Source organism: Microcaecilia unicolor, chromosome 6 (assembly GCF_901765095.1).
Source record: "Microcaecilia unicolor chromosome 6, aMicUni1.1, whole genome shotgun sequence".
Classification (NCBI taxonomy): domain Eukaryota; kingdom Metazoa; phylum Chordata; class Amphibia; order Gymnophiona; family Siphonopidae; genus Microcaecilia; species Microcaecilia unicolor.
Genome location: NC_044036.1, coordinates 21,678,716 through 21,696,630, shown reverse-complemented (window position 1 = coordinate 21,696,630; position 17,915 = coordinate 21,678,716). Strand labels below are relative to the sequence as shown.

General features: G+C 44.7%; 2 protein-coding genes across 2 annotated transcripts in view; both read left to right on the top strand.

The window, feature by feature from the left end:
• Positions 1–17,915, top strand: part of AGBL4 (ATP/GTP binding protein like 4) — a 2,274,308-nt gene that overhangs the window by 1,295,582 nt on the left and 960,811 nt on the right. The window lies entirely within an intron of this gene.
• BEND5 (BEN domain containing 5) overlaps positions 1–17,915 on the top strand; it is a 114,381-nt gene that overhangs the window by 95,862 nt on the left and 604 nt on the right. The window lies entirely within an intron of this gene.

Here is a 17,915-nt window from a genome sequence, read left to right as displayed (position 1 = left end):
ACTTGCTGGAAAAGGATGAATGGAGGCGGCAGGGGACAGAGGAGCATGGATGGGTATGGATTAGGAGGGCAGGGCACAGGGAGAGAGGGGAATTACTGGAAATGGATGAATGGAGGGGGCAGGGGACAGAGGAGCATGGATGGGCATGGATTGGGAGGGCAGGACTCAGGGAGAGAGGGAAATTGCTGGATAGGGAAAAATGGAGGGGCCAGGTGACAGATGAGCATGGATGGGCATGGATTGGAAGGGCAGGACTCAGGGAGAGGGGAATTGCTGGATAGGGATGAATGGAGGGGACAGATGGGCATGGATGGATATGGATTGCAGAGCAGGCCTCAGGCAGAGAGGGGAAATGCTGGATAGGGAAAAATGGAGGGGCCAGGTGACAGAGGAGCATGGATGGGCATGGATTGGAAGGGCAGGACTCAGGGAGAGGGGAATTGCTGTATAGGGATGAATGGAGGGGACAGATGGGCATGGATGGATATGGATTGCAGAGCAGGCCTCAGGCAGAGATGGGAAATGCTGGATAGGGAAAAATGGAGGGGCCAGGTGACAGAGGAGCATGGATGGGCATGGATTGGAAGGGCAGGACTCAGGGAGAGGGGAATTGCTGTATAGGGATGAATGGAGGGGACAGATGGGCATGGATGGATATGGATTGCAGAGCAGGCCTCAGGCAGAGAGGGGAAATGCTGGATAGGGAAAAATGGAGGGGCCAGGTGACAGATGAGCATGGATGGGCATGGATTGGAAGGGCAGGACTCAGGGAGAGGGGAATTGCTGGATAGGGATGAATGGAGGGGACAGATGGGCATGGATGGATATGGATTGCAGAGCAGGCCTCAGGCAGAGAGGGAAAATGCTGGATAGGGAAAAATGGAGGGGCCAGGTGACAGAGGAGCATGGATGGGCATGGATTGGGAGGGCAGGACTCAGGGAGAGGGGAATTGCTGGATAGGGATGAATGGAGGGGACAGATGGGCATGGATGGATATGGATTGCAGAGCAGGCCTCAGGCAGAGAGGGGAAATGCTGGATAGGGAAAAATGGAGGGGCCAGGTGACAGAGGAGCATGGATGGGCATGGATTGGAATGGCAGGACTCAGGGAGAGGGGAATTGCTGCATAGGGATGAATGGCGGGGACAGATGGGCATGGATGGATATGGATTGCAGGGCAGGCCTCAGGCAGAGAGGGGAAATACTAGATAGGGATGAATGGAGGGGGCAGGTGACAGACAAACATGGATGGCCATGGATTGGGAGGGCAGGGCTCAGGGACAGAGGGGAATTGCTGGAAAAGGATGAATGGAGGGGGCAGGGGACAGATGGCCATGGATTGGGAGGGTACGGCTCACACTGTCTCTCTCATATACAATGTCTTTCTGACTCTCACTCTCACACACTCTGTCTCACACAATATCACATTCACTCTCTATGTGCCACACAGTCACTCACACACTCGCTTGGTGTCATACACTCACTCTCACAGAGAATCTGTGTCTCACACACACTCTGTCTCTTGCCCACACACACACACACTCTCTCTCACACTGTGTCTCACATACACACTTGCACACACTCTCATTCTCACACACACTCTCTCACAAACACACTCACACCCAGAGTCACTCTCTCTCTCACACACTCACACTTTCACTCTGACTCTCAAACACTCACTCTCACATACACTCTCCCAAACATACACACTCCAAGGAAAACCTTGCTAGCGCCCGTTTCATTTGTGTCAGAAACGGGCCTTTTTTACTAGTATTTATATATTTCTCAGTTTTACATACTGTCTTTCCGAAAGATTGTGAAGCAGTGAACAACATTGTAAAATCAACAACACAAACCTTTTACACATGGAGGGGCATTTTCGATATGACGTCCGAGTCAGACTTTGGATGTTTTGCCCTTAACATCCCAAATCCAAATGAAAAACATGAACATTTTTGAAAACGCAAAACATCTATTTTTTTTCAAAACTACCATTTGTAACAAGTTTTTGTGCTCTCTGCATTTATTTTTTCAGGCTATTTTCAAAAATAAAAAGTATAAGTGAAAAACGTAGAAAATCAAGCCATTGGGATATAGGAGAGGCCAGCATTTTCAGTAGACTGCCCCCCCCCCCCCCCCCCAGACATCCCAGGAGAACAATGGGGCACTCTAGGGGGCACTGCTGTGGACTTCATATAAATGCTCCCAGGTATACATCTCACCGTTGCTCCCTTATCTTATCTGCTGAGCCCTCCAAAACCCACTACCCCCGACTGTACACCACTACCATAGCTCTTATGGGTGAAGGGGGCACCTATATGTGGGTACAGTAGGTTTCTGGTCAGTTTTGAAGGCCTCACAGTTTCTACCACAACAGGTAGGGGGAGGTATGGGCCTGGGTCCACCTGTCTACAGTGCACTGCACTACTCCAGGGACTTGCATGCTGTTCTAATGGACCTGGCTGTAACATCTGAGGCTGTCATAGAGGCCGGTGAGTGCTATTTTTAGTCACATTTTTTGGGGGGTGGGAGGGGGTCAGTGAGCACTAGGAGAGTAAGGGGGGGGGGGGGTTCATCCCTGATTTCCCTTCAGTGGTCATTTATGGCAACGTTTTGTGCCTTATTTGTTCTGAAAACAGGTCTAGAACAAAACATTGATGTTTTCGCCCTAGTAAAATGTCCAAGTGTTAGGTACGCCCTAAGCCTGCCGTAATCCTGCCTTCAGAGCGCCCCCAACACATGCATAGATAAACGTCTGCAAAACAGGTTTTGAAAATATCAATTTGGATGTTTTCTGTTTTGAAAATGAGCCCCATAGAACGGTAAAATATTCAATGGCCATTTTTATTTTTAATTTTAATGCTAATTGTGAACCACTTTGCTATTACACAAAAGGCAGTATATACTCAGGTAGTTTCTTTTATATATATATATATATATATATATATATTTATTTATTTATTTATTTATTTCAGAATAATTCACAAGAAACAATCTTGTACAGAAAGAATGTCACCTGTTATAACTCAAAAATTTCACAAATAACTAAATTTTCTCAAATGACTTATACATCTCAAGTCCACAATAAAGGCAAGACACAATTCAAAGTTGTAATACTTAATACCAGGAAAATAGTAGGGGTATACCACCCGTGCTTATAATTCTTACGGAGAGTAGATATCAGAGGGTTTGCTAACGGTGAGGATACAGCCAGGCCTTGTTTAGAGTCCAAAAAGGTCTGCAAATGTTCGCTCTCATAGAAAACATACTTAACACATTGCAATTTTATCAGGCATTTACAAGGGAAATTTAACCAGAAGATTCCTCCTAATTGGAGGACACGAGTACGCAATTTCAAAAAGGATTGACGCCTTTTCTGTGTCTGTTTAGATACATCTGGAAATATCTTAACTTTACAATTAAGAAACATATCCTCTCGGTGAGAAAAAAAGGTCTTTAAGATCCAATCTCGATCAGGCTGTAACACAAAGTCCATTATCAAGGTAGCTGCTTGTACGCCTAATAGTTCATTTTCTATTGTTTGAGAAAGGTTTAAATTTAACCTCCGTTCACAGGATAAATCCCTCCTCTCAGTACCCTTCTCCACCACCGCCAACTCCAGGCTCCGCTCATTCTGCCTCGCCTCACCCTATGCTTGAAACAACCTTCCTGAACCCTTACGCCAAGCCCCCTCCCTGCCCGTCTTCAAGTCTTTGCTTAAAGCCCACCTCTTCAATGCAGCGTTTGGCACCTAACCCTTACCGTTCAGTGAATCCAGACTGCCCCAATTTGACTGCCCCTATCGGACCGACCGTTCACTTGTCTGTTAGATTGTAAGCTCTTTGAGCAGGGACTGTCTCTCTTTGTTAAATTGTACAGCGCTGCGTAACCCTAGTAGCGCTCTAGAAATGTTAAGTAGTAGTAGTAGTATTTCTGATCCTGCTGTTAACACTTGATGTGTAGATTGCTTAGTATAAGGCGCTAAATAGTAAATCCTTGAGATCGGCGGATATAATTGATCAGATATTTTCAGAACTTCCGTGAGGTATCTCTTAAAGGTTGTAGCCACTGATGGCACTTTAGGAAAATTGATAAGTCTTAGAGTTTTCATCCGTTGTTTATTTTCTAAATTTTCTAATTTTCTTTGCAAAAGTAAATTTTCTTTCATTAGTGCCACTTGGCCATCTCTAATCATACTCAGGTAGTTTCTCTTTGCAAAACCGCTAAAATATTACGTAGCTACAAAAGTGCCTGAAATATTAAAAATTCACACACAAATAAAACATATGTCACAGTTTATTCCCCCAATGCTAAACATGTCTGTGGGTTTGAATTCTATGAAGCTAAAAGTACATGCATTATGTTTGCCCAATTTTATTTTTATTCAAAATACAAAATGCAAACGCTTACAGCACTTCCTATATAATAATTCTCGCCTCCAACAGGATGTGCCTGGGACCGTGCCTGCGGAAGTGGTCTGCTAGGCAGGCACGCACTGACTTCAGTGACATCAGTGACAGACAATTTGGCAAAGCAAAACAATCTGAGTGCTGGCCATTAGGACACAGGGTTGATAGGAGAGTTTTAAAAGACTGAAGGAACCGAAAGTGTTAAATGGAGGGAGGGAGGGAGTTCTGAACCACTGGAAGACATGAACATTTGGGAACAATCTGAATGCTTACATGTCTGACCTAATAGACCTGCCACCTAGAAATGCCAAAAGATCATCCCGAACCTTTCTCAACCTCCACTTTCCTAAGTGCAAAGGCATAAAGTACAAAGTACTACATGCATCAACCTTCTCCTACATGAGCACGCAACTCTGGAACACACTACCACGTAACCTGAGAACGATTTACGAATTAACCGACTTCCGCAAACGACTGAAGACCTATCTCTTTGAAAAAACGTACTGCAAGGATCAAAACACATGATCTCCATGCACACTAATAGAAACACATCTATACACTCCCTTCTGAATTCCCTTCCCCCGTACTCTCCTCACATTCACAATCAACCCACAGATAAATTGTTATACCCTAACGCTCTCCTGCTATTATCTGTTCACCCTACCATTCCCCAATGTCACATCCCACATTTTCTATGCCCCAAAGATGATTTTACCGAATTTGTTTCCTTTAACTCTTCATACTGTAACCCATAATCATAATGTAACAAACTGTACCTCCATCATTTACAACGTATTGTAAGCCACACTGAACCCGCAAATAGGTGGGAAAATGTGGGATACAAATGCATTAAAAATAAAAAAAAAATAAAAAAAATGCTGGCCATTAGCACACAGGGTACATAGGAGAGTTTTAAAAGACTGAAGGAACCGAAAGTGTTAAATGGGGGGAGGGAGGGAGTTCTGAACCACTGAAAGACATGAACATTTGGGAACAATCTGAATGCTGGCCATTGGCACACAGGGTACATAGGAGAGTTTTAAAAGGAAGGAACCAAAAGTGTTCGGGGGGGGGGGGGGGGGGGGGCAAGTTCTGAATGAATGAAAGAAATGAAAATTTACGAGAGGAACACAATCTGAATGCCGGGCATTTGTACACAGGGTAGATAGGACACTTTAAAAAAAAAAAAATGAAGGATGTGAAAGTATTACATCTTGGGGGAGGGGTGAGGAGGAAAGCGGTGGGGTATCCGGATACTGGGCGTTAGGGCCACGGGGGTACATAGACTTTTGAAAGCCTTACGGAACCCAAAGTGTGGGAAGGAGGAGGAAAAGGAGGGGAGGGAACGGGGTGAGGGGCATTAGGAACAGGGGAGTGGGCCCTGTCACACACTCTCATTCTCACACACACACACTGTCACACAGACAGTCTCACTCTGTCACACACCCGCACATTCGCTCTGGCTCTCTCTCTCAAACACACACACTCCCAGGAAAACCTTGCTAGCGCCCGTTTCATTCGTTCCAGAAACGGGCCTTTTTTACTAGTATAGTAATAAGAACGTTTTACAATGGAAAATACCCAACCAGAAATAGTGGGAAGGCAACTAGCACCGAACTAACCATACATATCTGCTTGTAAAGTAGTGAACTATTCACCTCTCAGCACTGTCAGTAACAAAACGTTCTACTGGCATCCACAGCTGATAACGTTTTTGATATAACGGTTTCCCTTCTGCTGTAGCTTTTTCACATTTATATACATGCAATTTCAACTGCCACCAAAAGTGCATATTGAGCAGAGTATTATCTTCTCAATGGTGTACCGCTACACACTATACAGTAACCAAAATGATATGGAGAAGTCATGCTAAAGTACATGCATTTTGAACTATCTATATGCTTTTTGCATGCTGTATGAAGGTAAATTTTCAAATCAGGTTTGCCACAAACTTCCAAAATTAATTTTTAAATTATACATCTAAATATTTAATCTTATGATGGGTTTTTCTGAAGGTACTATAAGAATACTATCAATTTAAAATTTATAGCACACTTAACACTAACCCCCCCTAATTCTAAAAAGTCACTAAAAATTGTGTACAAATTTGCACACAATTTAATTGAAGAACAAGCTCATTAGCGCCTATAGTTGGCTTGTTAAGCAATTATTGGCACTAATTAGATTTAATTGGAATATATGCATATAAATTTAGGCACGAGTTCAAAAAGGGGGCGTGGAAATGAGAGGGCATGAGCAGAATGGGGGCGTTTCTAAAACTAATGCACATAGTTATAGAAGAAGGGGGAAATGTGCCTAATTTCATGTTTCAGTTAGTGCAAATGGCTGCGCCTAAAGTTAGGTATGATTCTCGGGCGTAAGCACTATTATTTAAACTGCGGCTTAAAGAATAGCACGTTTTTTGGTGCCATATGTAGAAGTCACCTCTAAGGGGGGGATTCTATATATGGTGCCTAAAAAATCCATGCGGAAAACATTTCCGCGTAAGTGTATTCTATAAGCAGCTCCTAGATTTACGCGCAGTATATAGAGTACGCTTAGTTGGCATCCTAGCACCTAAAACTACGTGCATTCATTTATACCAGTGGAAAGCGCATAAATCCCAGTGCGTAGATTTAGGCGCAGTGGGCCATATTTTATACACGCTTAAATTTTGGAATGCCCATGAAACACTTATTTTTCTGCCTGTAGGCATTAAAATTTAGGCGCCCTGCATTACAGAATATGCTTAGCGATTTGTGTGCGTAAATTCTAATTATTATCAATTTTCTCATTATTGCTTGTTAAGTGCTGTTAATGCTGATTGACTTGTTAAGCCAATTAAGTTATGTGTGCTATCATAGAATCCACTTGAATTTCGACGCAGAACACTAAGCACGCTATATAGAATTCGGGTGTATGCGGCTAAAAATAGTCATATAAAAAAAGACAAAACAAAATAACGAACACAGAAATTTAAACTAGAAACCCACATCTGAGTAAATCCTTTATAGTTAGATATTAACCATCTGAATCATAGTACAGCACTTTAAAGATGTCACAAACAAAAAAAAGTCTGATAATGAAACCTGCATCATACCAAGCTTCAACTATTAGATATTAGCCAAGGGAAACAGATGATTCTTCAATAGTTTTTTTAAATTGCTGAAAAGTGGTACATAAATGTAGCCAGGGAGTTTGTTCCACGATAGTGTTTCCAAATATGTAGAGCTTCTCAATCCTCTGCTGGAGGCACACCTAACCAGTTGAATTTTCTGGATTATCATAATAAATATGCATGTAGCAGAGGCCCATTTTATGCAAATCTATCTTAATGTATATTCATTGTGCTGATCCTGAAAACCTGACTAGCAAGGTGTTCCTCCATTAAGAGTTGCAGAGCACTGGCTTAGAGGAAATTATCCTTTTGTGAATTCCAGCTTTTCTTTCAGCCATATCCATTGTGCCAGTGAATGATTGATAGATTGAAAAAGTAAAATTAATAATCTATACATTCCCTCTTGCAGGTTTGTATCCATATTTCTCTGTGGACAAGCAGGCTGCTTGTTCTCACATGTGGGTCGACGTCCGCGTTGGCCCAGGAACCGGCATTCTTGAAGCAAAATATTTAAAAAATCTTGCCAGAGTCTTCTGGCGCGCGTGCACGGACTGATTTCCCGCCCGTTGCGTGAGCGTTCCTGCTCAGTTATTTTTTCTCCGCGTTGAGGTGCGGTCGAGTCTTTTCCCCGCTCCTCTCAGGCCCTGGAAAAAGTCTTTTGTTTTGTGGCTTTTGCCTTACTTCTTTTCTTTTATTTTTTAATACAAATTTACCATTAAAAAAAAAAAACTTCCTGTAGTTTTCTTTATAATTTTTGCCCTTTTAAAGTTTCCTTTGTTTCTGCGCGGTCAAGTTGTTCCCTTCTTTTCGTGCTCTTTTTTTCTTTTAACAGGCATAATCGCGTCTTTTGATTTCGCCGAAGCCGTTTTTCCTTCCATGTCATCGAAGACACCCAGCGGCTTCAAATGTTGTGCTCGGTGCAACCGGACCATCTCGGATACCGATACCCACGTCTGGTGTATCCAGTGCTCCCTATTCCTATGCTAGGCGTAGGTACACTCCTGCTTCTCGGCAGCCTGTCCAGGCTCAGTCCCAGCATGCTCGTCAACAGCATGCGCCTAAGACCTCTGCGGCTCTCCAGCAAAAGCAAGGGACTGACTTTTGACTGGCTCCAGTTCAGCATAGTCTCAGTAAAAGTGTCCGTGCCGGACGACTTGCTGATCGGGGGAAGGTTGATATATTTTCACCAAAGGTGGCCTCTCATAACCTCTGACCGATAAGTTCTTCAAATAGTCCGGTCAGGATACACCCTCAATCTGGAATCCAAACCTCCAAATTGTTCACCGGGAGCTCATTCTTACAGTTCCTAGCACAAACAGGTACTTGCAGAGGAACTCTACGCCCTTCTGAAGGCCCAAGCGGCCGAACCCGTTCCACCAGAGGAAGAAGGGCTGGGATTCTATTCCAGGTACTTCTTTGTGCAAAAGAAAACAGGGGGGATGCATCCCATCCTAGACCTAAGGGCCCTGAACAAATTTCTTGTCCGAGAAAAGTTCAGGATGGTTTCCCTAGGCACCCTTCATCCCATGATTCAGGAAAATGATTGGCTATGCTCTCTGGATTTAAAGGATGCTTACACACACATCTCAATACTTCCAGCTCATAGGAAGTATCTTCGATTTCGGCTGGGAATACAGCACTTTCAGTACCGTGTACTGCCTTTTGGCCTGGCGTCTGCACCCAGAGTGTTTACCAAATGCCTAGCTGTAGTCGCAGCGTCGCTACGCAGACTGGGAGTGTATGTGTTTCCTTATCTCGACGATTGGCTAGTGAAGAGCACCTCAAAGGAGGGTGCTCTGGAGTCCATGCGAATGATTATTCGGGTGCTAGAGCTACTGGGGTTTGTCATAAATTATCCCAAATCCCATCTCACCCCAGTCCAAGCATTGGAATTCATTGGAGCCCTGTTGAACACTCAGACAGCTTGAACTTATCTTCCCGAGACAAGGGCGGAGAATCTTCTGTCCCTGGTGGCCATGGTTCGAGCGTCTCACCAGGTCACGGCTCGGCAGATGTTGAGACTTCTGGGGCACATGGCCTCCACAGTTCATGTCACGTCCATGGCACGTCTACATATGAGATCAGCTCAATGGACCCTAGCTTCCCAGTGGTTTCAAGCTGCGGGGGATCTAGAGGATGTGATCCAACTGTCCACCGGCTTTCAGAATTCTCTCCACTGGTGGATGATTCGATCCAACCAATTTGACCATGGGACGACCATTCCAAGTTTCTCAGCCACGAAAAGTGCTGACGATGGATGCATCTCTCCTGGGGTGGGGAGCTCATGTAGATGGGCTCCACACTCAGGGAGCCTGGTCCTTTCAGGAAAGAGGTCTGCAGATCAACCTCCTGGAATTAAGAGCCATCTGGAATGCTCTAAAGGCTTTCAGAGATCGGCTGTCCAACCAAATCATTTTAATTCAGACAGACAATCAGGTTGCCATGTATTACACCAACAAGCAGGGGGGCACCGGATCTCGCCTCTCTGTGTCAGGAAGCAGTCCAGATGTGGCTTTGGGCTCGCCGTCACGGCATTTTCCTCCAAGCCACTTATCTGGCAGGCGTAAACAGCAGTCTGGCTGACAGGTTGAGCAGGATAATTCAACCTCACGAGTGATCATTGAACGTGGGCTTAGTCCGCAAAATCTTCCGCGCATGGGGTACCCCCTCGGTGGATCTTTTTGCCACTCAGATTAATCACAAAGTCCCTCAGTTCTGTTCCAGGCTCCAGGCCCACGACAGATTAGCGTCAGATGTCTTTCTCCTGCATTGGGGGACAGGTCTTTTGTATGCGTATCCTCCCATACCCCTAGTAGGGAAGACTTTGCTGAAACTCAAGCAAGACTGCTAAACCATGATCCTGATTGCACCCTTCTGGCTGCGTCAGATGTGGTTCCCTCTTCTTCTGGAGTTGTCCGACGAAGAACCGTGAAGATTGACTGTTTTCCAACATTCAGAACGAGGGGTTGCTTCTACATCCCAACCTCCAGTCTCTGGCTCTGACGGCCTGAATGTTGAGAGCTTAGAATTCACCTCCTTGGGTCTTTCAGAGGGTGTCTCACGAGTCTTGCTTGCTTCCAGGAAAGATTCCACGAAGAGATGTTACTCTTTCACGTGGAGGAGGTTTGCTGTCTGGTCTGACAGCAAGGCCCTAGATCCTGTTTCTTGTCCTACACAGACCCTGCTTGAATACCTTCTACACTTGTCAGAGTCTGGTCTCAAGACCAACTCCGTAAGAGTTCACCTTAGTGCGATTAGTGCTTATCATCACCGTGTAGAGGATAAGCCTATCTCTGGACAGCCTTTAGTTGTTCGCTTCATGAGAGTATTGCTTTTGCAAAGCCCCCTGTCAAACCTCCACTAGTGTCAGGGATCTCAACATCATTCTTACCCAGCTGATGAAAGCTCCTTTTGAGCCACTGAATTCCTGCCATCTGAAGTACTTGACCTGGAAGGTTATTTTCTTGGTGGCTGTTACTTCAGCTCGGAGTCAGTGAGCTTCAGGCCTTGGTAGTGCATGCAAGTTCCATCACAACAGAATAGTCCTCTGCACACACCCTAAGTTCCTGCCAAAGGTGGTGTCGGAGTTCCATCTGAACCAGTCAATTGTCTTGCCAACTTTCTTTCCCGTCCTCATACCCGCCCTGGTAAAAGCAGTTTGCACACCTCGGACTGCAAGAGATCATTGGCTTTTATGTGGAGCGGACAAAGCCCTTTAGACAGTCCGTCCAGTTGTTTTTTTCTTTTCATCCCAACAGGAGGGGAGTCGCCATCGGAAAAAACACACAATCTCCAATTGGCTAGCAGATTGCATTTCGTTCACTTAAGCCCAAGCTGGGCTGTCTTTAGAGGGCCATGTCATGGCTCATAGAGCCATGGCTGTGTCAGTGGCTCACTTAAAGGCAGCCTCCATTGAGGCAATTTACAAGGCTGCAACGTGGTATTCAGTCCACACATTCACATCTCATTACTGCCTTCAGCAGGATACCTGACACGACAGTCGGTTTGGGCAGTCGGTGCTGCAGAATCTGTTTAGGGTTTATAATCCATTTCCACTCCCCTAGACCCATTTTTCTTCTGTTCCAGGCTGCACTCTCAGTTAGTTGTTTATGGTTTCAGGTCAATCACTGTTATGTCCTCGCCGTTGCGAGGCCCAATGGTCCAATGTTCATTGTTTTGAGTGAGCCTGGTTCCTAGGGATACCCCACATGTGAGAACAAGCAGCCTGCTTGTCCTCGGAGAAAGCGAAGATACATACCTGTAGCAGGTATTCTCCGAGGACAGCAGGCTGATTGTTCTCACAAACCCGCCCACCTCGCCTCTGGAGTTGTTGTTTGTTTATTATTTGCTTTTTGATTAAACTGAGCGGGAATGCTCATGCGACGGGCAGGAAATCAGTCCGCGCATGCACGGTGCTCGCTGTGCACGCGCCAGATGACTCTGGTAAGATTTTTTTATATTTTGCTTGCAAAAATGCCGGTTTCCGGGCCGGCGCGGATGTCGACCCACATGTGAGAACAATCAGCCTGTTGGAGAGTACCTGCTACAAGTATGTATCTTTGCTATCAGCCTGCAAAGGTAACGAAGTATGTTTAAGATCTCAATTTCAACCATGACCTCAGTATATTACAAAAAAACCCAGAATGTAGCTATTAAAAAGCACAGTAGTTGTGGAAAAAGCAGTCTGCTGTGAGTCTAATAATCCCTCTCAAGGCCCACTGTGGCACTTTAAAGAAAATAACAGGTTACTATAGCCAATAAGGAAACAGCTATTAAACATGTCAGTCAGCTGCTTTCATAGCAATTGGTGACATCGCAAGGCTTGTCTGACAGTTGCAGTCAAACATAAGCAGCTTGAAACAGCTACATTAAGCCTTCATTTAACATTTTAAATAAAATGGCATCCATATGGGGCATAAAGAAAATACAGGATGGTTGCCCAAAAACTGCAGTCTTCATTCTCACTGTTCATTAATAAGGGAAGTCCTTTCCATGACGTTTGCTGCTTAGGAGTTCAAGAAACAAACCTGCCCTAACTTGTGATTAGTAAAAGGAAAACCTTTATGTATGCATGCTGTCCAAACAGAGTGGGAGTGCTTTCGTTAGCCTGCCAAAACTTTGTGTTAAAAAAAAAATTCCCAAATAGCTATGTAAAGAGAGTGTTCAGTATGACTGTGTTTACTAATAACCACTATCTACAATGACTCAGAAATATCTCCTACCAACCTTCTTACCCTCCGTGCTCTTCCCATCTTCTCCTTTATCGCTCCACCGCCTTACCTACCCCTATCCTTTTTCTCATACCTCTTCTATCCCATTTACTCCTTGTTCATTTGTCCTATCACATACCCCCTTTGTTGATTCGTTTATTATAGATTGTATTCTCTTGTTACTATGTAAGCCGCATTGAGCCTGCGATGAGCGGGAAAGCGCGGGGTACAAATGTAATAAATAAATATCCTTTCATCTGCTGTTTGCTGCCTACGTTTATGTGGAGAGAATTCCGAAAGCTGGTGGACAGTTGGATGACATCCTCGAGATCCCCCGCAGCTTGAAACCACTGGGAAGCTAGGGTCCATTGAGCTGATCTCATATGTAGGCATGCCATGGAAGTTACATGAACTGTGGAAGCCATGTGACCTAAGGCGCACTGGTGTTTTTAACGCATGCTAAAAATAGGCTTGCGTTAAACGCAGCGCACCTTAGTAAAAGACCCCCTTAGAGATATGAGGTTGGCCTGCACCAGGTCAGGAGCATTTTTGGTTGTAGATCCCATTGTTTGGAATAATTTACCCCTGGAATTGCATTTGGAGGAAAGTAAAAGCCTTTTGTGGAAGATTTGGACAGTGATCAGTTCGGCAAGATGATTTTGAGGGTTATGATTGATGGGAAGTGATTTAGTTGGGAGAGTGGTGTGGGGAGAGTTGCGGGTATTTGACTTAATTTATATTTTTGTATTTTGTAGGTTTATTAAGGGGCCCATTTACTAAGCTGCACTAGGAAGTGGGCTTAGCACATCCTTACATGGTAAGGATACAGTGCGTTTCTGTGTTAACTAGTTACTGCCAGATTCTGTATAAGTCACCTAAAGTTGGGTGTGCAAATTTGGGCACAGAACCTAGACCCACGTGTAAACTAATTAGCCTGTTAGGCAGTAATTAGGAGTTCTGCACAGATCTGCCCTACACCATATTGTATCATATGTGCGTCTAAATTTCATAGTGTGTAACTGCAAAAGGGGCATGGATGGATCGGGGCATTTCCAGAATTTAGGCACGATGTTAGACTACCTGCATTTGCACGTCTAACTGCAATTAATCGGGCCCAAGCATTTATACTATCTTTTGGCAGGCATAAATGCTCACTCCCAAAATTAGACACAAAATGTACGCTAAGCTAGTGTTCTTTATAGTTAGTACACACAGAGAGCCCTATACAGAATTCCGTCTTAGCGTGCATCATCCCAACACCTAACTTTGGGCACCATTATTGAATTCACGCAGTAATGTCAGCATGCTAGCCAGTTAACGCTTCCACCCTTGACACACACCCCTCCCCCCCTAAAAGATTACTGCACTCTTTAGTGAGTGCAAATGGCAAAACTAAAGTGCAGTGTTTTTGTGTCTTCTGCATTAGGCCATTTTTGCTACGTTGGGCATAGCTTAGTAAAAGGGCCCCTAAAATTACTGTATGTTTGTACTCTGCTGAGGGAGGGATGATATGTTTATAATACTATTATTATTATTATTATCATTTATTAGTCTCTCTGTCTCTTCCTTTCTCACTGGCATCATAAATGCCTTGTGGGGGGGGGGGGGGGGCTTCACCTGGAAGTGCCAGAGACTCCTTTGGGAGGAAGGGAAGTGGGTTAGTTCCTTGCAGCAGTGTGTTTGCAGTAAGAACAGTCTCTGCCCCCACTGGGGCTTAGGAGGATAGGGGCCAGTGGTCCTTCACTTACCAAGGGCCCTAGAGGGTCCAAGTGGGGCCCCTATTGCTGATTGATTACACCAAGTGGTCCTCCTGGTTAAGCAGGCATTGTCAACTGATATTAGTACACCCTTTGCCAAGAGGGACCCTCCTGGCCTGCAGGTCCCTGACTTGGAGCCAAGAGGTTCAAGGGTGACCTGGTGCCGGCGGGAGGTCCCTCTGTCTCTGGAGGCAGCTGGGAAGAGGAAGGTGTCCTCTTGTAATCCCAGTATTTGGTAAACTCGGGTCAGGTGTCGAGCCCCCTCCTCCTAGAGGAAGAAGGAGAGCATTCCCCAGTGTCCTGTCTGTTTCAGTGGGAAGAGCTTTCCTGTTGTATTGATTTGGTTTTGGATTCTCTGGGCTTCTCCTTCGTATCCTTTTCTGAGCCTACTGAGGGGGGATTCCCATCCTGTAGGTTAGTGACTGGCATGGTAAATTTTGCTGTGGTAAAATAACGCATTTTACAGCGGCTTAGCAATGATCCCTCATGTGCATGAACACTAAAAACACGTTAAGAGTACAGATGTATCAGGTTGTTGTTTTTTTCTCCATTGATTAATGAAACTTATCCAGCATAAGGATGGGGCAAATTTTTTGCTCCGGATCTGTACTTTGATTTGTGTTTCCCATAGAATACAGTAAGGTCAGAAAAAAGGAAGTGAAGTTTATTTTATTGAAACATGAAATGTTTCTTTTAAAAACATTAAATCGTACCTGATCATCTGATCATATCAGATGGTCTTAAGGTGGCCAAACAACTAGAAACAGGTGGTGAAAAGCCAGAAGGATTCTTGGGGGCATAAGAAAACGAAGAACTGCCAGCAGGGATCTGGGTGTTGTCGTCGATAACACGCTGAAACCTTCTGCTCAGTGTGCTGCTGCGGCTAGGAAAGCGAATAGAATGTTGGGTATTATTAGGAAAGGTATGGAAAACAGGTGTGAGGATGTTATAATTCCGTTATATCGCTCCATGGTGCGACCGCAACTTGAGTATTTTGTTCAATTCTGGTCGCCGCATCTCAAGAAAGATATAGTGGAATTGGAAAAGGTGCAGCGAAGGGCGACTAAAATGATAGAGGGGATGGGACGACTTCCCTATGAAGAAAGACTAAGGAGGCTAGGGTTTTTCAGCTTGGAGAAGAGACGGCTGAGGGGAGACATGATAGAGGTATATAAAATAATGAGTGGAGTGGAACAGGTGGATGTGAAGCGTCTGTTCACGCTTTCCAAAAATACTAGGACTAGGGGGCATGCAATGAAACTACAGTGTAGTAAATTTAAAACAAATCGGAGAAAATTTTTCTTCACCCAACGCATAATTAAACTCTGGAATTCGTTGCCGGAGAACGTGGTGAAGGCGGTTAGCTTGACAGAGTTTTAAAAGGGGTTAGATGGTTTCTTAAAGGACAAGTCCATAAACCGCTACTAAACGGACTTGGAAAAATCCAAAATCCCAGGAATAACATGTATAGAATGTTTGTACGTTTGGGAAGCTTGCCAGGTGCCCTTGGCCTGGATTGGCCGCTGTCGTGGACAGGATGCTGGGCTGGATGGACCCTTGGTCTTTTCCCAGTGTGGCATTACTTATGAAAAAAAAAAGATGTGATAGTGCCTGTGTATAATTTCCTGGTAAGACCCCATTTAGAGTAGTGTTACAGTTCTAGAGAACACACCTTCGAACAGGATGGAGTTGGTCCAGAGAGTGGCTACTAAAATGGTCAGTGGTCTTCCTCATAAAGCGTATGGGGACAGAATTAATGATCTCAATATGTATACTTTTGAAGAAAGGCAGGAGAGGAGAGATGTGATAGAGGTGTTTAAATACCTATGTGGCATATATGTCTCTTTCAGTTGAAAGGAAGCTCTGGTCTGAGGGCACCTAGGATGAAGGTGAAAGGGGATAGACTCAGAAATAATCTAAGGAAATACTTCTTTGTGAAAAGGATGTTGGATTTGTGGAACGGCCTCCTGGAGGAGGTGATGGGGGGGACCAAGACTGTATCCGAATTCAAGAAAGAGTGGGGCAAGCACATAATAGGATCTCTCAGGGAGAGGAACATATAGTGAATGGTATAGAACCATTTTCTGTGGTTTTGTTGTTGTTGTTGTTGTTGTTACATTTGTACCCCGCGCTTTCCCACTCATGGCAGGCTCAATGCGGCTTACATGGGGCAATGGAGGGTTAAGTGACTTGCCCAGAGTCACAAGGAGCTGCCTGGGCCTGAAGTGGGAATCAAACAGTTCCCCAGGACCAAAGTCCACCACCCTAACCACTAGGCCACTCCTCCACTCCTCCACTGTTGCTACTATTTGAGATTCTACATGGAATGTTGCTATTCCACTAGCAACATTCTATGTAGAAGTCGGCCCTTGCAGATCATCAATGTGGCCGCGCAGGCTTCTACATGGAATGTTGCTAGTGGAATAGCAACATTCCATGTAGAATCTCCAATAGTATCTATTTTATTTTTGTTACATTTGTACCCTGCGCTTTCCCACTCATGGCAGGCTCAGTGCGGCTTACATGGGGCAATGGAGGGTTAAGTGACTTGCCCAGAGTCACAAGGAGATGCCTGTGCCTGAAGTGGGAATCAAACTCAGTTCCTCAGTTCCCCAGGACCAAAGTCCACCACTAGACCACTCCTCCACTGTTGCTACTATTTGAGATTCTACATGGAATGTTGCTAGTGCCCTTGCAGATCACCAATGTGGCCGCGCAGGCTTCTGCTTCTGTGAGTACGTGCAGGACGTCAGACTCACAGAAACAGAAGCCTGCGCAGCCTTCTACATGGAATGTTGCTAGTGGAATAGCAGCATTCCATGTAGAATCTCCAATAGTATCTATTTTATTTTTGTTACATTTGTACCCTGCGCTTTCCCACTCATGGCAGGCTCAATGCGGCTTACATGGGGCAATGGAGGGTTAAGTGACTTGCCCAGAGTCACAAGGAGATGCCTGTGCCTGAAGTGGGAATCGAACTCAGTTCCCCAGGACCAAAGTCCACCACCCTAACCACTAGGCCAGTTTCTGTGTAAAAGGGTGAAATTGACAGATGTGAAAAGTATAGACCATTTCTCTCTCCTGTTCAGGTCTATATGCAGTAAACTGAGCACATTCAGTCTTTCCATTGAGATCGCAGCAGAAATTGTTGTTCCTTGGGTATACTCTCTCCAGATGGGTTCATTTTGTGCATATCTTGACAAGAATGAATGGCAATTTTAGGTCAGTGTGTGTTAAGTAAATCTCAGTGTTAAATTTACTGCCTGTATCTTCTTAATACTTGCATAGTACTAGAGGGAGTTTCCCTCTGGAGCTTGCAAGAGCTAATACATACAGACAACATACTAAGGTGCCCTTGGAAGTTTATTTTAATCAGCTCGGTGGTGCCCAAACCAATTTGGTCTATTTCTGTTTTTCTCT